Source organism: Cupressus sempervirens, chromosome 7 (assembly GCF_028749045.1).
Source record: "Cupressus sempervirens isolate cs-2001-9-10 chromosome 7, ASM2874904v1, whole genome shotgun sequence".
Taxonomy (NCBI): domain Eukaryota; kingdom Viridiplantae; phylum Streptophyta; class Pinopsida; order Cupressales; family Cupressaceae; genus Cupressus; species Cupressus sempervirens.
The window spans coordinates 474,391,572-474,416,491 of record NC_143124.1 but is presented as its reverse complement, the minus strand read 5'-3'; the positions used below and the strand labels follow the sequence as shown (position 1 = coordinate 474,416,491).

Genomic DNA, 24,920 nt, shown 5'->3' with positions numbered 1-24,920 from the left:
AAACCCTCAAGAGTCCTTAAATCTGCCCACCACCGTCTCATATAATCTCAAAATCGCTGTCAAAAGAATGTTTGAAATACCAATGTCTCTGAGCCTTTGGAAAAGGGCCCCATGGGGAACAGAGTCAAAAGCCTTACGAAAGTTTACGAAACAGTAGTAGACTTTCGCAGAACGATGTTGAGCCTCCTCAATGACAGCCCACAGCGTCAATATGTGATCCATAGTCGGATAATTGGTACGAAAGCCAACCTGTCCTCTAACACGGCACTGTCACCTATCAAGTTGTCCACACAAGATAGTATTCAGGACTGTGGCATAAAGCTTAGCAAAGGTATGCCCAATCATGATGGTTTTGTAGTTGTCAAGGTCCAAAACCAACCTGAACTTATACATTGGATAAATCACGTGTCTCAACCAAGAATTAGGGAACCCAGTGCAAACCACTTTGTTAAAGAGTGCCAGAAGAGAGGAATACAAGATCAGAGTACCGAGGTTGAAGAGCTCTGCCTGAAATCCTTACTCATGGGCAGCTCTATTGTATCTCATGAGTCTGATGGCCTCACAAACGGTGAAGGGAGTAAAAAGGTGGCAATGCGGGGGGACAAGAGTGTGAGTGGGTAGTTGGCTTGGGATATCATAAAGGGCTGAGGTATGGGACACCAAGGAATGCCAGTCAAAGGCAAAGGGCAACGAGGGAACAAGGTACGCCAAAAGGTTTTCGAGTCACAAGATACTTTTAATTAGTGGATCATTTTATGGGTACCATCCCCACCAGGGTTTTCCCTTGGCCAGGGTTTCCCTAATTAACAAAATATGGTGTTATGAGTTTCTTTATGGTATGGTTGTTTTACTTTTCAGTTCAGTCATTTATGCAAGTTTAAGGTTGGTAATCGATATCCATACTTGGGGAAAAGTGGTTGTGGAATACTGACATACATCTTGAGGGAGATCACTATGGATTTAGTACACTTGTAGAAGAAACTTGAAGCAGCTCTTGAGGAATTAGAACGTGTTAATGATGAAAAGAATAGATTGAAGACAAAGCTTAAAGATGCACAAGATTTCATTCAGAAGCTGAAAGATCAGATTGAGGATTCAAGATTTTAGAGAAAGGAATTAGTTGAGTAGATCAAGGATTGTAAATCAGCTACCAAGCTTAAGAAAGAAAATGAGATTCTAGGCCATGAACTTGAGATCACAGCACTAAACATGAGTATGATGTCAAATGAGCAAAAAGTAGAGACAAATTTGAGGTTTGCAAATGCATATCTGAACTTGAAAGTACTAAATTGAAGTTTTCTAAACTTGAGAAATATAATTGTGTAGTAAAGGAGAACTTACACAAACCAAGCAACATCTTGAGAAGTTGTATACATGTACGGAGAAGCTTGATGAGCAAATCATATTAATGTTTGGTAGCTTCAATTGGATAAACCCATGAGACTAAACTGAAGATATATATATTATATATGTGAGATATAATAACACATATATAGTTAAATAATTAATTGTTATATTAATTAAATAACAATGAATAGACATATCCAATGAAGGGACATGTCTCTCCACGTGCTCTCCACAATATAAGAGAGAGATTGTTGCTCTTGGAAAACATATACCGAAGAGGCAATGTTAATAAATTTGCAGCAATCATGATAAATCAACATGGTATCAAAGCCAACTACAAATATAACAAAGAAAAGTGAACGCAGCATCTAGGTCAAACATAAAATATTAAGCTCAAAGCATATGACAATTGTCACATATTTCATAATACTATTTGTACAAATATTTTGGAATGTTTGAAACTTTCACATTGGTAGAGATAAAGTGGCTATATTTTGATACGGCGATTACATTCCAGGAAGGGGAAATAGGAGGTATGAAAGTGTGTTATCGAATTTTGGTGTCATAGCATCTAACATCACAAGACAGTACCATATCCTCCTGTGAATCACACATTTGGAACTAATTTTTTACAATTCTTGTCGTAGCATCTATTAAGGAATACACTGCTACCACCGATTCATGGAAGACATCATCTTTGGTGAGACCTGCGGATTAAACAACTTTTGTATGACTATTAGATGCTTGATCATAATAAACCTACATCTAAGCTATTGTTGAACAACAATACTTGACAAGAAGAAAATAAGTTTGACCACCATATTATAAGTAACTCATAGGAAGTCAAGGAATAACCATTTATGAATTTCGTCAGTGGTATCCAAAGTTGAAATAAACTTCTCAAGATATGTGAGTTAGGAGTTTTTCATATAATCTGCAATGGCCACACAAGATTATTGCCCATGCATATGCTTTGGTCTTATGCGTCAATGGGCGCGTCTAACAACCACAGGGAAAAATGCACAGCCACATCTCAAAAGACATTGATCGATGTCACATGGTCAATGATGAAATTCAAATAATAATAACCAAGGCATTGGAGTCCAAAAATACTAAGGGTGTGCAAGCACGTGAGGGCCACCGAACAAGAAAAGGAGGACAAGATTTAAGAAACCATCAAATGATATGCCACGAAGGTAAGGGGACCCGCCACCATTCGAGTTGAGTGTCAAAACTAGTAGGTGTCAACTTGAATTGGACATTGTAAGGGAAAAGATTACTAACTAGATGTTGGAGATAAGGGGAGTACGAAGAGATTGGAGGGCATCATCCCTAAGTGATCAACCTATTTAGCACAAAGGTACAAGAATAATGTTCTGCCACATATACCGCCAGAGTGGAAATTAGAGAGAATATATTAAACACATGCAAATATCCGATTTTGACCATCGAGAAAGAGGACAGATGTAAATCAGAGTTCCAAATTTGAACCATCCTTAGTGAGGAGATGATTCCAAAGAGGGTATGTCTCTCAAACAACCTAAGAAGTTATGTTCTGATATGATGTAAACAGACCATCATTGAAGCAACTCGTATCATGGATGTGTAGATACATTTTCATTATCTTTGAGTATTATATTAGTCTCTCTCTTATTTGTATTTCAATTCATACTATAAGAGCTATTTGCATTGATCTTCTCCTCCGAGTATGTTCTTGCAAGAAAAGAGAGATTGATATCAGTTTTAGAGGGAGTCTGACACTTCTTCAAAGGAAACTTTGGATGAGGAGTTCAGATGATTGACATTCAGAGGGAATTCGAAAGTCCGTGTGTGTGACTATGATCTTAATGGGCATACCCCCTATGTACGTCATGAGGAAGTGACGACTTCCAAATGATTATCATTTGTATTTGCAAAAGTTATTGGAAGCTGACAATCTTACAATAACTTAAATCATGATATACATTATATGTAAATGTTGAATAGATCATGATGGATTATATCTTGTAAATCAACTAAGTGTTAGAGGTCATTCACTTGATGGTCTTTGAGTTGTTTGTATAGATATATGATAGGTATTTGGTGAATATCATATGTTGATATTTTACAGGTAATTACCTTATTGAGTACTTGGTGAATATCATATGTTGATATTCTGCAGGCCAATACTCAGAGTATTTGATGAATATCATTTGTTGATATTGTGGAGGCCAATACTCATGATATCAAATGTGATATCAAAATGTTAGATATCTTTTGATCAAAAATATCCTTAAATTTTGTCATTTTGTATGTTACCGATGGCATAATATCTATGTGTTTATCCTCCCTAGCTGAGAGAGAGTGTTAATGTTTGATAGTTTCAATTGGATAAACCCATGAGACTAAACTGAAGAGATATATATATATATATATAAACCCATGAGACTAAACTGAAGATATATATATATATAAATATATGTGAGATATATTATATATATAGTCAAATAATTAATTGTTATATTAATTAAATAATAATGAATAGACATGTCCCATGAAGAGACATGTCTCGCCATGTGTTTTCCACAATATAAGAGAGAGATCGCTGCTCTTGGACAACATATACTGAAGAGGAAATCTTAATACATTTGCAGCGATCTGACAAATCAACAAATCATGGCACAGAATCCTGTAGGAGATTTGACAAGGATTAACTACATTGAAGGTGAATCATCAAAAAAGTCAGAGATCACATAAGAGCGTGAAATACAACAAGAACCTATTCAAACATTAGATCAGATCAAACTGACACCTAATCAGTTTGAGTAACCTAGAGATCAGAGAAGACAATTTTATCACAGATGCTTTACATGCAACAAATTTCGACACATGAAGAAAGATTGCAGAGGTAATCTTAATGCTAAACCTTTTACTGGTTATCGTTACAATTGCTTTGCTTATGGGCATAGATCAAATGAATTAAAGAAACCTAATCAAAGATCAAATATGAGGATGAATGAAAGAACTAACATGACAGCTAGTAGACCTTTGGGAATGAACAACACTATCATCAATGGAATAATGTGCTACAAATGCAACAACTTTGGAGATATTGATAGAGACTGCAAATTTCAGATCAATCAGTTTGGAGCAAGGTATGAAAATGGAATTGTATCATGTCATATTTACAACAATCAGGACACGTGGCAAGATTCTGTAGATTTAACAAATTCAACAACAATATGAGAATAAATGTGAATAATAGAAGAAAGAATGAGAATGTGAATGAACACAAGTAGAAAGCATTCATAAGACCAAAGGTATGGATGGAAAAGTCAACAGTCAACAGCCACGTCCAGAATGCCGATTTATGTACCCAGTTTACACGCTATTAGTTTAATAATTACAGCCCTGTAGGGTAATTTTTTCCTCCCAATATGCAGCTCAATCCTCTGAAATAATCGCCCAAAATTGCTTAATACCACAAAACTGAAATACTGAATATATGGACGCTCGCTTGAATATTCAAATGTATCAACAGCAAATTTGCAATGAATAAACCCTCGTTGGGAACCAATATACTTGATACTAGATTATAACAATAAAATTCAGATATAAGAAATTTTCTCTTTGCAATTGCATATAAATATGTACGATCTCCAGCAAAAACCAAATGCCCAAATTTGGGAACATTAAATCAGAATTGCAATTTACCAGAAATCAGAAATTACAATTACCAATTTCTCCCAAAATAGGATCGCCCTCATAGCCACAATTAATACAGTAAGAGAAGACACTTAATATTTCTTCAGTAGACAATTGCTCCTCAGCTACAGTGGATATGGAAAAAGGAAGCACTGGAATCAAACCTTTATGCTTCAGCAAGGGCACAAAAAATCAAAACTCAAAAGGCCACAAAGACAACAAAAGCAAATAATATTTAATCGAATGCCTTTTTCCATCAAATGGGCTCATATTTATAATCTCCAAAGGACACAAAGTTTCCCACATGCAACTTCACTTAAGAAACTTCTGCAACACAATATTAAAATATAATAAAGTGTCATATAATATAATTATTAATTACTTTTGGCTCCCAAAACTAACCTTTTCCACCATAACTTAATATTTTGACACACAAGGCGACTATTTCTTGTGCCCATGTTTTAAAAAATTTCATCCCGGTTCCAACAAGCTATGATACTGAGGTGACCACCATATAACACCAACAAAAATAGCAACCTCAACATATTTAGATGAATAATAATAATATTTCACCCGTCACATGAAAACAACTGAAGAAGCATCAGTATCAAAATCTGACAACACCAAAGTGATCTTGATGAAGAAAGACAATGAATGAACTTGACAGGGTGACTTACTATAAATAGACACTCCCTCCAAGATTCTTGGAGCTCAAACTTAAAGCCCGAAATAAAATTTGAGAGCATCACTCAACTCTTCTAACTCAATTGAGCTAATTCAAACCAACAGATTGACTTACTATAAAAGTATAAATATATGTCAAACGGAGCGAAAACACACCATAGGCTACTAGAAAGCCTATAACCATACAATTGAGACCCTCAAATCCCATTGTCAACTCGCAAAGGTCACGATGGTGAATTGACCAAGCCAACCGCGAGAGCCCCAATGATAAGCACACCCCACTGTATAATGCCAGTAGAAAGCCCCAATCTCTGCCAATGGCTCATCAGTACCAAACCGGGAATCAAGAGACGGCTCCAATCTCTAACTCAACACAACTACTAGCTGGATAGGATCCCAAGAAACCCTCTCAACAAACCCAACCACAAAATCCCTGTGAGGAAGCATCGTAGACAAAGTCTCTACAATCTTTCCCACCAACTCTAAATACCAAAAGAGCCCCGGATAAGAGTACCCTCAGACACTCTGTATGAATCCTTCTAGACATCCAAACTCTCCCTCTGAAAATGTGGCACAATAGGAATCACATTGCAATCCTTAACTGATGCTCTCACCTCTTTCGTAACTACTACACCCATATCCTGGGCGGATGTGACTGCCACATCATCACGCCCCTCATCCCCAACCGTGGAAGCAAACTCAGCACCAAACACAATATGCACCTAAACAAGGTTTGGAGCTAGTGTCGACTGTACCTACTCCAACTCCACAATAACCTCATCCAATTGTGATTGTGACTTTTGAAGAGCCAACTTAATACACTAAAGAGAGTCCACAGTCACCTCAAGCTCCTGGGTAAGCTCAGCCACCTCCTCCTCTTTCCCTAACAATGCCTCATAACAAGTGCTACCCCGCTCTAGAAGGTAATCCCTGTCAACAACTAACTGTGAATAATTATGTTTCAAGATTCTGACAACCTCTCAAAGCGCATGAACTTCTGCTAGGGAAAGACTACTATCACCGTGCTGATCTAACATAGGAGTACCCCAACCATATATGGCTAACATTTGATGACTAGCATCAAAAATGCTCAAAAGCTAAAGAGATGTCACCATCACTCACCTTCAGTTGACAAGTCACATGATGCCCCTGTAACCCCTGACTCCTAAGTAAGCTCTTTGTCTCACTAACTGATGATCATATAAGAGACCTAATTTCTGCATCTTGTTGAGGATCAGATGATGGAGGTCTGTATTCTGAAGGTATTTCTTGATAGCCATTAAACATCTTTATGAAGAATTGTACTACAAACTCTTCTTCTTGCTTTTTCAAGTTCACAAATGTATCCAAGGGAGATATATAACTTAGACTTTCATAACCTTCTTCTAATATTTGAAAAAGAAGCTTCAAATCAGGATCATCTGGCAAAATTCCCAACTCACGAAATTTTCTTATCAATTCCTTGCGTAGAGGCATGATGTCTGAAGGTACTTCCTAAAAAATATTCACCATTCTTATAAACAAATGTGTCATTGTCTCGCCTTCATATCTTTCCAAATTGAAAAATGCATCTAAGGGGTGTATGTATGCTTCCTCCATGATGAGACATAGATCCGCTTCCTAATCATAGTACATATTCTCCATGTTAGGTAATCAAGTCATTTCCTTCTAAGCCTTCTCCCTCAGCAGAGCTACCACTAAAATTCTTTTAAATAGTGTTGCCACCTCTTTCGTGGAATGTGTTGATCTTCCAGGTTCTTGCTTCCAACAGAGTACACTTCCAAACAACTGATACAACTATTATCTAATTATGATCTACGAAAACTGAAACTCTGGGTAACTTTACAACATCTATTGTGAGCAACTTTCACTAATAGAGTCGCCAATTTGTTGGTTCCCAAAACTGCAGATTGGAAATCCAAGAGCCTGCCACTTCTCCGATAGGATCTCTCAATCAATTCTGGCCAACGAACGAGAATCACCTAGATTCCCCTACACTTCAAGCTCCACTACACCTAGGCGGGTAAACCTTCTCCTCAAACCTGATCACTTGGTTCAGAACTTTTCTATAGAAAATTTAAGGTTTTGAGTTCTCCGGCTAGCAAGGTCCTTGAACTCAATTAAAAATGAAACTGAATGTTGAGTGTTTGAATTGTATAAATTGTATAAGGTTTATCAATGATAGATTCGATGCTTGTAAGAAGGAAGTTTTAGATTTTTAGACTTCAAATATAAATCCAATAGACCAGTGCTTTAATTATTTGGGCAATAGAGTCAACTACAATGAAGATTTTCACGTACAAATATATAATGTTCTATGCATATCAACTATAACAATTTACTAGATTGCACAAGTACCTCCCCCCCCCCCCCTCCGGACCACGATTTGGTTCGAACCGATTCCAAGTTCGGGTCCAGTTCGAATTTGGTTCAACCAAGGTCCTCTTTTCGTAGGCCTAGTTCAATCTGGTTTGAACCGGGGTTCAAACCTGGGCGAACCACGTCCAACAAATCGAACCCAGTTCAAACCCACGGCTACAGACGTGATTTTAAGTGTTTTATTTGCAATTTTGTATAATTTTTTGGCGTCCATGTAACCTAAAAAGGTGTTATTAATTGGTTTTGTGCCCTCTCATTATCATTTGATGTTTCTAAATAGGTTATTTTGTCTTAAAGGAGAGCACATAAGGTTTTGAGCAAGCATCCAATTGTGCAAAGAGGAATTTGAAGATTGATTTGTTGGTGTTCTTCAAGTGTTTGTGCATCATTCATACACATTTGCAAACGTGCAATGGCTGGAAAAGGTAAGATCTTATTCTATTTGCTATTGTTTTTGTTCTTGTTTTTTCATTTTTTCATTTCTCTTTCAATCTTCATATGTTCTTGAATCTTTTCCATTATTCCAAAATTTGTCATTTTCTTGCATATAAATTACGAACATGTATCTAATTTCTTGCCATGGGGAAAGGAATGTCATCTACCTCTTCATCAATAGGCAACACCAAACAAAGAATGGAACCCAACTCTGATTCTCCTCTATGGAAGTATGTAGCCATTATAAAATCCCTTCCAAGAAGTGGTGCATTCCGTTGGAGATGTCGGAGATGTGGTGTAGAAAGAAATAGTTCTTATTATTGTGTGGTAGGTCATTTATGTGGTTATACTCAAAGAGGAGTCAAGAAATGCCCTAGCAAAAAAGGTGCCCCTATACCAAATCAAACTGTGTTAAAATATATTGAAGAGCATGAGGCAACAGAAGAGAGAGGACGCAGGGCAACAAAACTCAGTAGCAATAAAAGTAAAAGAGCAAAGGGAATGCAACCCCCCTCAAATGTTATAGTACACTGACACTGAATCTGTCCCCGTTGTACACAAAAGAAAGGGGCCACTAGAAACTTATTTTCAAAATAAGGCCCGAGAAATTGCTGACATTAAGGTGGGAAAATGCCTATATGCAAATGGGTTGTCTTTTAAATGTTGTCCACTCTCCATTTTGGAAGGACATGTTGAGGGGTGTCAATGAAGCTCCAAAAGGGTATTGTGGCCCGGAGTATGAGAAAGTGTGCACCACCTTGTTGGATGATGAGGTCCAACGGATTGAAAATCAATTGAAGCCCATAAGGGACTCATGGGTTGAGACAGGGGTGATAATTGTTTCAAATAGCTGGAAGGATTCCAAGAACCGTCCCTTGATCAATGTCCTTGCAGTGTCCCCTAAAGGGGCAATGTGTCTGAAAGCAGTGGATTGTGAGGGCAAAGTAAAAGATGGGCCATTTATTGCTGATATCCTAATTGAGGCCATTGAACAAGTGGGTGCAAGAAAGATTGTCCAAGTCATAACGAACAACGCAAAGAATTGTAGAGCAGCAGGTTTGTTGGTTGAATTATGATATCAACATATCTTTTGGACACCTTGTGCAGTCCATTCACTCAATCTTATGCTACAAAAGATTGGGAACCAGATTGAGTGGATCATAATAGTGCATGAAGAGGCTGAGGACATACAAATGTTTGTCACAAACCACCACATGACTCAATCTCTTTTTAGGAACTACTCAAAATTGGAGCTATTTAAGGTAAATGAACTTGAACTCAAGTTAGTAATTTAATTTTTAATATTTGACAATTTCTGATTTTTCATATTTTACTTGTGCAATTGCCAATATGTATAAAGTTTTCTTAGTTTTCTAAAATATGTATCTAATAGTTGTTTTTTGCTTTAATTTATGTCACAAGTTGCTGAGACTCGTTTTGCATCACATATAATCATCTTAAGACAACTTGTGCAAGTGAAAGATGCACTTCAAGGTATGGTAATCAGCCACAATTGGGGTGTATGGAAGCAAAAGAACACTGAAAGGGCAAACAAAATAAAGGATAGGCTATTGGCTAAGTCATGGTGGGAACGTGTGGAATATCTCCTTAAGATCACCGAGCCTATTATGAGCATGCTTAGGTACACTGACATGGATAGGCCTTGCCTTGGAGAGATCTATGATGGCATAGACTCAATGATTGAGAAGATCACGCAAGTTATAAATGAGGAGCAAGATCCACAACAAACCTTTTTCAAACAAGTGCAAAAAATTATTAATGAAAGATGGAACAAAATGACCACTCCATTACATTTGCTTGCCTATGTCTTGACCCCCAAATACTATAGCTCACGATATTGTGATCTACCAGGAAGGTTGCCACCATATAGAGATATGGAAGTGTCTGAGGGGTACCAAGCAGCATTTAGAAGAATATTTCCTGATGATGATATCAGAGATGTAATCATGGATGAGTTCATAAAGTTTGTCAATGCTAGAGGTCTAAGTAATGATGCTCTTCGTCATCGGTTCAAAAAGGATGCTCATGGTTGGTGGTACCTCCATGGCCAAAAATTCCAAACATTGCAGCCCCTTGCAATCAAAGTCATATCACAAGTAAGTTTTATTTTTTTTAAATTAGCTCACTTTATCTTCAAAAGAATCATGACTCGATATGGATTTTAAATTTTTTATAAGATTGAATTAATTCTTTTTTAATTGCTTACCCTATGTTGTCTTTATAGGTTGCTAGTTCTTCTGCATCAGAAAGAAATTGGAGCACCTATTCCTTCATCCACTCGGTGAAGTGCAATAGATTGCAATCAAAAAAAGCAAAGAACTTGGTATTTGTGCATAACAACTTGCGCCTTCTTTCGCACAAGAGTCAAGAATATAAAGAAGAGGAGACAAAGAAGTGGGATGTAGGTGCAGAGATTGCGGACTTGGATGCTTCCATTGTTGGGCTTACAATTGATGATTTTGATGACTTTGATGTCAATACCATTGTTGATTCTGCTGCTGATCCCATTGGCCTTAGTGCAAGTAATACCAGAGGTAGAGAAGAAGGAGATGAACAAGAAGATGAAGAAGAAGAAGATGAATATATAAAGATGAAGATTGAAGAACTTAGAACTAAAAATTCTGAATTTTAATAGATTTTCATTCCATTAGTTAAACCATGAACGTGAAACAATGATACTTGAACTTGATATTTTAAATGTTTTGAATCTTTGATGTTGAAGTTGATTGAACTATGTTACTATATGATGGTATGATCACTATGATATGTTACTGTTTATGGTGTTTTAAAGTTCTTTTTGTTTAAATGTGTTTATGCTACTATGCTACATTCTAATTTTAACTCATGCTTCATAAAAATGTGTGTGTGTGTGTGTGTGTATATATATATATAACTTTTACATGTTTTTATACTAACGAATCCAAACCCCTTTCCAAAATTTTGTCGAACTTGCGAACCGGTTCTTGAACTTCGAACTTGGAACTGAACCCGAACCGGCAACTTAGACAATTTAATGATCAAAATGTGATGGATCAAATATATATACGCAACTCTAAACTAATCCAAATTGCACATCAATTGTTTACAGAATTGAAAAACGATTATAAAGGACCAATCAGTTGCAGTTTAATTCTCCATGCCTTTAATAATAAACAAAGGACATTTTATTTTGTTATTAAAATAAAATAAATGAATTACATTATAAAGTCATATTTAATTTTTCTTATTCCTCCTTGAAAAATAAAATATAAAAATGCTTCTTCTTTGGACTATGAATGTTTGAATATGTTTTCTTGTAATTATTTCTCACCCCTTTTTATATCCCCTTTTACTTTAGAGATGTGACCTCTTAAATGTAAAATCTCACGTCTTCAAAAGTAATTGCACCTTTTTATTTTTAAATAGTTTCTTTATTATAATCGTAGCTTTAAACATAAAGCTTTAATGACTTTAATCATAATATGTGGAACATTATATTTTGACTTTAGTATGACTGTCGTGGACAATTCATTTGCCATGTTGAAGATGTGATTGCCATGAGTAACAGACTTCCATTTTCTGTAAATAATGGCCATGTCTCTCTCGATTCTTCATAAAGCGTAGTATATATTATGATCTTTTCCGTCAATGTTTGCTCATGAAGCGCTTCCATGAATATCGACTTATCAACACATCATTGGCAAGGCGAAGAAATCATGGCGTCAATGGGTTACACTCCTCTCCACAGGTCATGGTTTCGTGCTTTGGCTTGAAGATTACATCCTCGACATAAATGAAAATGTTGTTCTTCTCACACTTCCTCAGCATTTCTATGGTGGTACAGGCCCAACAAAATGACTTGAAGAACATACATTTCATAGCCCTTTTGAACATGCGTATCATTTGGTATATGGTCTCACAATGAATGTTTTATTCTGCTGCAAGGTATAGATTGACTTCAGCATTCTTTAACAAATATATATATTTGAAACTTAGGTACATCAAGCCTTTATCTCAGGGAAGGAATATGTCATCTCCAGTTTGTCTTCTATGTCGTTAACTATTCTGGGTATGCCCTCTCTAAGTTGCGTTCCATAAGCCATGGTTTGTATTTTCCAGTTTTATCATATCTGTTAGTGACTCCTAACGGGTATGATCTGGAAGTCTTAAATTACTGTCTGTGACTGTTTATCCTTTTTCATTCATGGCTTACATGCCATCTAGTGATCTTGAAGCTATACTGAATCCAGGGGTTGATAAATTGAAACCATCCATAATCCTGCCAGCATCCTGAAATGGTGTATTTTGTTCTCAATTGCAGTGATCTTCAACTCTTTATTAGACTCTCATGTTGCTCTCATTTCAAATTCTCAAACATAAATAAAGCATTATATTATTGTTATAAAATTCCTATTGCAGATGCACAAGTAAGGGAGATAACTAGTGAAGGCTGATGGGCTCTGCTTTATACTAGTTGAATGCATTTGTATTAAAGTTTTCAAAAATCCTTAAGCAAACCAATTCATAGATACCTTACAACTGTTACATTCCATGAGGTGTGATCTCTTTAGAGGCACTGTCATTCAATGAAATCTGTGGAAAACATAATCATTGTATGTTTTGAATTTGTTGGTTGCTCTATTCATCTCTCCTTCATTATCGGTTATTTATGGCCTGTAGCTCTTTTGTGCGTCCCTCAATAATTTTGACTACATAACTCTAACATCTTTGACAACAATTCCCCTAGTTTCATATTATTTCTTAAATGGAGGCCATAATTTTTTGGAAATAACTTGGGCTCCATCAGTGGCTCTTGTTGGAGATATATGCCCCCTGTAGGCATAATGAAATTCCAGCTATCTCTAGAGGAGCAGACCAAGTATCCATACCTGACACAATGCATGGTGAAATTGGGTGGCCCCAGGGACCCCCCCCAAAAAAAATGAACATAGGTTCTTCCCTCTATCAAACAAATAATTCTGATCATGTAGCAATTTCATCCTCCTGATTATGGTGTGCTTTCCCTTCAACACTTCAATTTGCTGCCCATATTTCAAAGTTATATTAGGTGAACGGTCCTCATTTATAATACTAATTGCTTCCATTTCATAAATGAAGTCTTTGGTATCTGTCTCATGTTCAGCCTTTGAGAAACCAATAGGTACACTATATTCTTTGTTGGATGAAGGATTCTTATGCATTTGATCAACCTTACAAGTAGTTGAATTAAGTTCTTCTACTTGAATTTTGTTTGCACACAATCTACTACATTTCCATACTCAAAATGTTGTTTCTCTTTACAATATGGTTTCAAAGATAGCTCACACTCTGGAAAGATTTCTTCTCTTTCATCAAGAATTTGATCACATGAGATACTGGGATAATTTTCAAAACAATGCATATCTGATTTTATCTCATTAAACAACTCCTGCTCATAGGATGAACTGAAAGACATCTCACCTTCTAAAAGCATATCATGAGTTTCATCAACTTCATTAGGCATGTTATCTTCATCATTGTGTTGATGGACCTGATTGCATGAATGATCTTCTTCAAATAATGGATTCAAGAACCCAGAGAACTCAAACGTATCATCTGCTTCCTCTTCAAATAACGGATTTAGGAACATAGAAAAATGAGAGCTTTCATCCAAATCATCAAGTGTTTCATCAACAAGATAAATACTTTCATTGACATCATCTCCTAAAACTTCCTCCTGTTCATACATCGAATGCTGCTCTATTTCATCTCCACTATGTGATTCCTGGGAATTATTATCTCCCTCATCCAATACCTCCTGAATATGTGTTGATCCATTGTTTACCGCATAGGGTAAGAAGTTCAACACAAGTATAACACGATTCAATTCAGAACAGGTACTTTATTCATGTATGCACTTGTAGATTACAATCCAATTACAATGACTACAATGATCTATGATGATTCCAAAGTCCATCTCGGACGTATACATATACCTTTCCGAAGGGGTGACTCAAGCGTCACGCGCCCGTTCGAATACTATTCTACCCATCGGCTACATTATACATTTTACCGACAACATCATCCCCCCCCCAAAAGAAAGGTCGTCTCCGAACGACAATTACAAAATATCTAAGACAAATTAACAACAAAATATATTAATTGACTAACTACAACAAGATAGATCTGTTTCTGTCGCATCACTTTCACATTCATCCTATGCCTGCACCAAACTGGTCTCCAACCCACGTTGTATCTGTAGCCTCTGCTAACACAATACTATCTCCTTAGCTGACCTTGATAGCCACCTGTGTTGCTTTCTCTGTTTCCAACTCCTGGTTACACTGAGCCAAGTGTCGCCATACTGCCTTCAACTGGATGATCAGCTCCTCCCGAGCTCTCTACGCATCCACCAAGACAGCCTCATGCCCAACACCTACTCCAAGTGCCTCCTCTGACACACAAACACTCATGCCTACAGCAGCAGCTCTAGGTCTCATCAACTGGTCACACTTCCCATAACCGATATCCGCAACGACTGGGGGTCTAGGGGGCAACACCCCCGCGGGGTCCTGAGCGCCCCTCGCCGCCAAGACCAAATTAGCACTCCGAAACCCACACAAAACTGCACGGAACACACCATTTCTGTCATTTTTTTCCGATTCCACACTCTTTCTGGCAATTGCTTATGTCTACCCTTCCCTTTGGCATTATGCATTACTCATTCCGAACTGTTTCAATCTGTCGTCGTTTTTTTTTTCTTTTTTTTTTTTTTGCTCTTCCACTTCCTCCCTCTTGCTTTCCTGATACCCTTCGTATGTCTAAACCAGCTTCTCCCTAGTAATGGTACGGCTTTCATAGAATTCCTACTATTGCTTTCTTCTTTTCTGCTCTCAACGCCGTATGGTGCTTTGAATGCCTGTGTATACTATGTATTATTTGGAACTATCTCGGTCAATTGCTCTCCCACCATACGGTATCCGTACAAAGTTTTCTCATTGCCCAGGGGTCGTACAGTATTCTCTGTTTCCCTTCATATGATGAGGCCGTACGGTTATCAATTTTCTGTAACTATGTTTCGGTTTGCTTGGGGCCGTACGGTCTCCTTTTTGCTTTTATCCTCACCGTACAGTCTTTTTCTTCATGCATAGCAAGCCGTATGGCTTATTCCCTTCCACATCTGCCATACGGTGGTCAAAAAAAAATCCTTCCCAATTCTTTCAAGGTCGTACATGGTCCTAGCTTTTGAGAATATTCAACAGCCGTACAATGTCTTATTTCTAAGCCATACGGTCTTTGATTTATAACTGCTCATGATGTTCCCCAGGCCGTACGGTCCTTAATTGTTCCCCCTGAGGCCGTACGGTCATCCATCTTATTTGAAGGTATACTTTGAATCGTTTTCTTTACTTATTACTATGGCTTTTCTTATTATTATTATTTTTATTTTCAACATAAGTCCTTGGGGGCCGTACGGTGAACAAAACTGCTCCACTTTTCTTTCAAGGCCGTACGGCCTTTTTCTCCAGGGTTATTCTTATGATTCACTTTATTATTTTTGCTTTTCTTCCATTTTCTCTGTATAGCCCCGAGCCCTATTAGTTTAATAAAAACAATCACCTCTCAGTACATTTACTTTATGCTTCTTTTATCACTTCATACTTCTATAACTACAGTTTACCAACTATATTCGACTTTTAATTTTATACATATATACACTATTTACAAGCAACTTTTCTTCATTCATCAATTGTTTGTCCGCGGAGGAGCCTTTCTTTCTCTATATATTTTCAACTTTGATCCATTTACAGCATCTGGTATTTCTTTTCCGTCCAGTGTCCACAATTTAATTGCTCCATTATACCCAACTTCCCGTATCTTGTACGGTCCAACCCATTTAACTTTAAATTTTCCAGGCCTTATTTCATTTCGTCCATTATACTTTAGTACTAACTGACCAGGTTGAAGTCTATTTAATGTTAAACGCTTCTAACACCATACCTTCCACCTATTTTGTGCAACTTCCATGGCCCATGCTGCATAGTTCTTATTCCTTCGGTACGGCCGCTTCCGTACAGGTACCGCACCTTTAATTAATGGTATCCAGTGGTCACATAGCTCTAGTGGTACTCATTTTAAGTCTTTATACGTCCAAGCTGCTGCCTTCAATACTAGGTTCCAATCATCTCTTACAAGAATGTTCTTCGGATTTTCCTCATCACCCAAGTTCATTGTTTTCACCGTCAGCTCTTCATGCTTCATCGGTTTATCTTTACTGAACGTATGGGCCGGTGTTTCATCCACATGTGCTTCTCCTTCCTTCAGTTCACAGTACTCCTTCGGAAACTTATGGCCTTCTTTTCCTTCCTCGACACTCAAAATATTGCAACTCGAAAAGACCTCATAATCTTCCATTTGCCAATGTAGCAATCTGTTTACTGAATCTAGGTCGTCATCAGTTGACCCTCCTATTCTCAGCACCCCTTCATCATCTGGTTCCATCCTCTTTTTCCCTTCGTCATCACTCTCGCCACCAGCTTCTGAGTCCGACGATACGGCTTCTTCTCCTACCATCTGTATATGCAAATCGATTATAAATCTCCTACCTCCCTTCTCCATTGACAGGGTGTTCCTTTTTCAATCATGCTTTACCTTAGCCTGCACCAACCACCCCCGTCCTAGGATGGCGTCATACCCTCTTCTCTTTAATGGAATAACTACAAAATCCAGTAAAAATGGTTGTGTCCCAATTGTTACCGGCTGCGCCATTAGAGTGCCCAAGGGTTTTATCCCATGTTGATCTGTTGTAAGTAACTGAAAGGTGGGTGGCCATAGTGTTGGTTGTCCAAGTTTTTTCTAGATATCTTCCGACATCACATTCACTCCCGATCCTCCATCTACTATTGTATCTGTTAGCACCGTAGCCAGAATGCCCATCTCCACCACTGTTGGATGTATACCTGTCGTAAGTGCTAGTAACATCGAATCTGTTGCTACTGCTATGGTTGTTTCCGTACTATCCTTTGCTTCCTCCGTTACTCTCGGGGACAATGTCATATTTATAATAGCCGTACGTAACTGTGGCATGGTGAGAAGATCATTTAATTTAATTGGCACTTCCATTTGCATTATCTGTTTCACCATGTCTTGTTCCGCCAAGTTTCTTTTTGAAGTTTCCACAGTGTCTTTTACTTGCGACTTCTCCGCTCTCATCTGCTTCTCTATCTCTGTTCGGGCTTTTTGTAACCTCTCCTTCTCTTTTTCCGCATTCGAATATTTTGCCTTCCTCGCCTGTTCCCGTGTGATCGCCAAAACGTTCTCATTACTTGTTTCAATACTTAATAAATTTACGCTTTGCTTTGGACACTTTGAATCTTCATTGTCCCCTAGACCACACCATCTGCACAGTAGTTGCGGTGCCTCCTTCGTAGTACAGTCCCTCGCGAAGTGACCCCAAAGATTACATGCCCGGCACTGTATCATCGGTCATCCACTCGCATCATATTGTATTCTACTCCAGCCTCCATTGTTATTGTTATTGTTTCCACCCATTCTGCGTCTATTATTATTTCAATATCCACCTGAAGTTGCATCATTGCCCCCGTTGTTGCTATTGTTCGAGGCTGAGGCTTCCTGTGTTAGTAACAATTGCTGGTGTCCTTTTGTTTTCAAGTTAAACGGGCACTCTTTCAGGGAATGCCCCGCCACCTGGCAGATGTCACAAAACTGCTTCTTCAAGCATGAACCCTTCGTATGGCCGTCCTCCTTGCAGTCTGTACACCACAATTCTCCTTTTACTGTTTCAAATTTTTGAATTCTTTCATCATCCATAGCATGTCTTTCTGTAGCGCTTTCACCTTCTTGTTTGATTCCTCATCACTACTACTACTATCCAAGGATGAATCATCTGAATCAGAGGACTTATGTTTCTTCTTCTTACTCGTCTTCTATTCGCTTTCTAAATCCATGGCACGAGTATACACATCGGTGTACGATGCTGGTGGTACAATCTTCATTTTCTTTTTAAGAGTCGACCGTAGCCCCTCCACAAACCACCGTTTTTTCAACCCATCTGCTGGTTGACTCTCCATCTTTCCAATCAATTCTTTTAGTCGCCTGGCATAGGTTCGGACTGTCTCATTCTTTCCTAGTTTGGTGCTGTAGATTTCTGCCACTATTTCATTATCATCTCGGAGTAATCTAAATTCTGCTATAAATTCTTTTTTAACATTCTCCCATGTATCAAGTTTCTGAGGACTAGTGTCAGAAAACCAATCTATCGCCACACCCCGTAGGGTCGCTGGAAATTGTCTTACCCAATCATCCTCCTCCATTACACTATTTGCCATCCATATGGTTTCACACATTTTACAATGTCTGATAGGGTCTGCTGAACCATCACCGTAAAACTTGGGTAACTTTTCTTTAGGGCCAGCCATCGTTACTTGCCTTGAATTTTGAGGTACTTGTGTACCCGCGTTGTTCTGAGCTCCCACGCTGTTCTAAGCTCCTGCGCTGTTCTGTGTTCCTGCGTTGTTCTGAGCTCCCGTGCTGTTCTGTGTTCCCGCGCTGTTCTGGACTCCCGCGTTGTACTGTGTTCTCGCGTTGTTCTGGACTTCCGCGTTGTTCTGAACTTCCGCGTTGTTCTGTGTTCCCGCGCTGTTCTAGACTTCCACACTATTCTGGACAACAGTCTTGTTTCCAACAACTGCGTTATCTAGTGAAATGTCTTCAAGTGACGTTCTATTCTCCGCCTGTATTCGTTCGTCCGGTGTATCAAGAACGAAGAGATCCCTCCACGCTCGTGCTCCCTCGGCACTCCGAGCCATGCGAGTTGCTTCCCTTCCGTTGGACACTCTCCCCTCGGCTTATACAGGTTGAGGAATTCTTCCATTGTTTCCTCCACCAAATTCAAGCGTTGTCGAGTTTCTTCCAGCAATTCCTCGGCACTCCTAAGCCTACTAGGTGAGTGCACTCCCTCCGTCTGTGCCTCTTCACCCCTTCAGTGCTCCTCGGCAATCTGCTGAAATCTCTGTTTGCGTTCTGCTTGCTGTGTTAAAATTAAAATTTCTTTTGTTGTACTTAGTTCATTCTTATCTTCCACCTTATTCCAATCTTTGTTTGGCAAATTCGGCATTAATCTTCATATCATTTGTTCGTTCCAGGTACGTCTGGCAACGGCGCCAAATGTTTACTGCATAGGGTAAGAAGTTCAACACAAGTATAACACGATTCAATTCAAAACAGGTACTTTATTCATGTATGCACTTGCAGATTACAATCCGATTACAATGACTACAATGATCTATGATGATTCCAAAGTCCATCTTGGACGTATACATATACCTTTCTGAAGGGGTGACTCAAGCGTCACGCGCCCATTCAAATACTATTCTACCTGTCGGCTACATTATACATTTTACCGACAACATCCATCACCTTGCTCACCATGGTGAATTGAGAAAAAATTTGGACCATTTCTTTCAACATGTTTCTGCTATTCTAGATCTAACAAGGTTGAAATCTCCTCCACCCTCAAAGAATCCTCTTCCTCACTTTCACATTTACTGTCATCTGATATCATACAGGTATCATCATAATCGGATTCCTCCTCTAGATGTACATAAGTTTCTTCTTCATTCAAATCAGAAATATCATTAGACTCGTATGTTACTTTAGTCCTGCATTCATTCTCCTCTGCAACCAGCTCATTATCCATAAGTTTTAGAAAGTTAAGAAACTGATGATCATATAGGAGACCTAAGTCCCGCATACTATTGAGAAGATCAAATGATGGAGATCTGTACTCTGAAGGTATTTCTTGATAGCCATTAAACATCTTTATGAAGAATTGTACTGCAGATTCTTCTTCGTGCTTTTTCAAATTCACAAATGTAACCAAAGGAGATATATAACTTAGACTTTCATAACCTTCTTCTAATATTTGAAAGAGAAGCTTCAAATCAAGATCATCTGGCAAGATTCCCATCTCACGAAATTTTCTTATCAATTCCTTGCGTGGAGGCATGATGTTTTAAGGTACTTCCTGAAAAATATTCGCCATCCTTATAAACAAATGTGTCGATGTCTTGCCTTCATATCTTTCCAAATCGAAAAATGCATCCAAGGTGTATATGTATGCTTGCTCCATGGTGAGACGTAGATCCACTTCCCGATCATAGTACATATTCTCCATGTTAGGTAATCAAGTCATTTCCTTCTGAGTCTTCTCCCTCAACAGAGCTACCACTAAATTTTTTTTAAATAGATTCACCACCTCTTTCGAGGAATGTGTTGATCTTTTGGGATCTCGCTTCCAACAGCATATGCTTTCAAACAATTGATACAGTTGTTATCTGATTCTGAGCTACAAAAACTAAAACTCTAGGTAACTTCACAACATATATTGCGAGCAACTTTCCCCAATTAAGTCACCAATCTGTTGGTTCCCAAAACCACAGATTGGAAATCCAAGAGCCTACCACTTCTCTGATAGTATCTCTCAATCAGTTTTGGCCAACGAACAGGAATCACCTTGATTCCCCTACACTTCAAGCTCTGCTACACCTAGGCGGGTAAAACTTCTCCTCAAACCTAATCACTTGGTTCACAGATTTTCTATAGCGAATTTAAGCTTTTGAGTTGTCTTGCTAGCAAGGTCCCTGAACTCGACAAAAGTGAAATTGAATGTTGAGTGTTTGAATTGTATAAATTGTATAGGGTTTGTCAAGATCTTGCTGAAGCAAAAGTGTGCAAAGATATGTGAACTTCAAATCAACACCAGTAGAAGTAATGTTGAGAGTCTCGATAAAATGCTCATAGGACTCAGGTAAACTTTTAAAGGTTATTACCTCAAAAAATCACGCGAGTCACAGAGAGGTGTCACACAAAATATGGTGTCTAAAACTCATGACTAGACTGTAAAAAATGCAGCTACAAAACCCAGGAACAAACTGCAAAAAAATGTAGCTACAAAATCCAAGAACAAAGCTAAAAAAACTCATTGAGAAACACTAGTCAGGTTCTGCAAGTTTCAATTTTTCTTTCCCCGAAAAAAATTAAATTCGAAAAATAAAGTAGATAATTTCAAAAAGAAATTATAATTTTTTCAAAAATTTAAGGTAGCTTTGATACCATATCACGGGAAGCAATTGGCAAAATACTTGCTTGTTATTAACGGTGATCAATGGATCAATATATACAAATGAATAAATGATCTTTCCTTAAGAAACGATCATAAAGAATAGAAACATTCTATTTTAGCTAACAGTTAACTAACAACTAACTACCATATTAGAAACATTCTAATAATTACAATAGATTACAATAGATTACAAATAGATAACCATTAAATAATAATAGATAATAATAGAAGCTATGTATTATCGTAATAAATACTATATTATTCTCAAAGGCAACAATGAAAAGTGGTGTTATTACCTCACAAGGTAGGTAAGTCATGCAGTGCAATGGACCGTACTACATCATATAAAGGCACTAAATAAGGTTTGCAGTGGACTGGGCATGGGCTACATCGTAGAAAGGCACTTGATAAGGCGTGTGGTGGAATGGGCATGGGTTACATCTAACAAAGGCACTATTTGTGAAGGATAGTCAACCCCATGAAACAGGGGGCCAAGGGGGATAGAGTTTCCCCTCTTGGGCCTAGGATTGAATTAAGAGCTCCCTATTGTAATCCTTTCAACAATGCATAAGGGAGAGTTATCGTGATAGCTAAAGAAAGGATCTTTAGACTTTAACCATATGAGGTGAGTAAGATAGAGTGATGGAGGGGAGCAGTGTAAAGGTTCCACTAGGTACACCATCCCCATGAAGAATGGGGTCAAGGGAGGACAAAGTTTTTGCTCTTGGGCCCATGGAAGAGAAAATGAGGGAACCTCATCATGTCTTTCTTATCTCATTCATTATAACAGTTTAGATCACGGAGGCTAAGTTCATGAGAACCGCTACTTGTGAAACATGACTCAATGAATTTGACTCAGAAAACTACACAGTTGAATCCTAATGGAAATATCACAATTTGACCGGTTGTGGAAAATATCTCCTACTTATCAATATGTTTTTTTTCATAAACCTAAATGTGCATAATCCCTATGTTAAGATTGTATATATCTTTGTGTTATCAGCTATTAAAGCTTAAGACAGATTATATTACACTAACTATACAACTAGTTTGTGTGTGTATAGCAAGTGTCCATATTTTGGTGAGTAGGATCTAAATCAATATTTACCTTGTTAAGAGGCATTTAAGGTGGTAAGATTATATGTATTTTATAAAAATTGTGATTCTAGAGAAAAAAAGGATCCCAAAAAGGGGACATTACCAAATATGTTATTAAAACTTTTGTCTCGCAAATCTTAGCTTGGTTTTATTTGAGAAAGGTTTCTTTGCCCTTTCCCTAAACACTCAATTATGAAGAGCTGATTTCTAAAATTCTGAGAGGTGATTTTTAAATTCGGAGGTTGTTTCACAGGGCACAATCTGTCCCACTCCTGTGAAACTTCCCAACTGCCCTTATTTAACCGTGGGCCTCTTAGGTATCAACGGTACAAAGACATGAATTGCAGACAAAGAAGTGGATGGTATACAACAGCAATATAGATGTGATGACCGACAGGTAGAGAGTGATGATTGACTATTAAAGGGAATTCACAGGAAAAGGAAAGGAGGAGAAGCAATTGATGGATGTCATCGCATTTTGATAAACAAAGATCCACTAGGAGTGAAATGTCTGCTCAGAATAACTAATTTGTTTATAACGTCCGCAATGTTAAAACTCAGAATAACTAAATTTGTTTACACAGATATCAGAAATAAATAGGTAACTTCAGATGTATTACCAATACAAATAGCTTGCAAATCAAAGCAAATAATGATGCCCAACAATACCTTCAGAATTCTAGCTATTCAATAACATCAGTTATTATCCAGACTGAATTCTCATCAGTATGATTAGTCAAATGATCCATAGATATAGAGAGGTTTGCCAAAATTCAAAATTAATTAAATACAAAGATCTAACAGATACTGGCTAAAGATCTCATACTCGTCGATTAGTCCAACTCCCCGAAATCGCGGACTATGATGATAACCCGCTAATGTATGCACCTGCAAATGGTGCTGTAAGTAATTTCCTCTCTGAGTTCCCACTCATAAATCCGATTGCTTTGATAGCTGAGCGGAGAATGTATAGCTGTGGCCTATTAGAGATCTGAAGGGTTATTCGGTCGATAGGCGCCTTAAAAGTGGCACCACTAGTCCGTCTGCTTCCTCCGGATGTCTTCCTTGGCGCGATCCTCCTTATGGTGAGCCTTTGTTTGAATAGATGTTCGTGATCGGCGTAATCATTATGATACAAACAACTCAGGAGCTCCCGGGACTAACAAGGCCCGCCGGAGACTATAGTTTTCGCCTTCTTATCTCCCGTTAATCCACATTTGAAAACTGTGCCTAAAATTTATAAGTTATGGTCATCTCAAATAATTCTATTAAAACATGATTATATTTGCTTATTGTACTTTGCTGTAGGCTAGGACTATTGTATTGAGTTTAGTGAATTAGTTCTGCACAAATGAACCAATTACAGTGAAGTATTTTCATTTCATTTCAAAATGTCTAAAGTTTCAATTTTTTTAATTAATTAAATATGTTCTTAAAAATAATTTATGTCAAATCTAATTGGCTCAAATTAGTTGGTCTTATAAGACCCTTTTTTTTGGAACTCCATCATAATACATTTTTAAAGGCGACATTTTAGCAAATTATTTATAAATATAAATATGTAATATTGTAAATAAACATAATTGCATTTATCGATTATTTAAAAGCATGATGTATTTGATTTTTTATCGATTATTTAAAAGCATGATGTATTTGGTTTTTATAAATGTATTGAAAATATATGCTTTATTGAAGAAAATATAAGTGAAACCTCTAAATCTAGGGCAACAAAAATTTCAAATATTTATTTTAATAATATGATTCTCATTAATTATAAATTTGTTTAATATGTGCTCTCATTAAGTCAATACAATTATTTTTTTAAAACTTATATTTTGATAGTTATAAAATCTATTTTAACAGTATGATTAAATGTAAAATTTTAAATTTGTAAAATATACAACAACTATATAATTTCCAATAAAATATTCTTAATAATTCTACTTACACAAATCAAGATATCAAATTATTTTTTCTCAAAACACATACACTAATAATAATAATATGACTTGACAAAAACAAATTTCAAATTATTTATTTTAATAATTTTAAAATTTATTTTAACAACTTATTAATAAATCTCAAAAGCCTATGTATATACAATAAAGTAAAATCATAATTATATTATAATTCAAATTATATTATAAATAATTTTTAAACTGACGGCAAG

At 37.3% G+C, this 24,920-nt stretch overlaps 1 protein-coding gene across 1 annotated transcript in view; it reads right to left on the bottom strand.

The window, feature by feature from the left end:
• LOC149547610 (alpha-soluble NSF attachment protein 2-like) overlaps positions 1-23,989 on the bottom strand; it is a 128,603-nt gene extending 104,614 nt beyond the window's left edge. The window contains exon 1 of the mRNA XM_089791720.1: positions 23,577-23,989. The gene's annotated coding sequence lies outside the window, so the exon portion shown is untranslated. The remainder of the gene's footprint in view (positions 1-23,576) is intronic.
• Between the last annotated feature and the right edge of the window lie 931 nt (positions 23,990-24,920).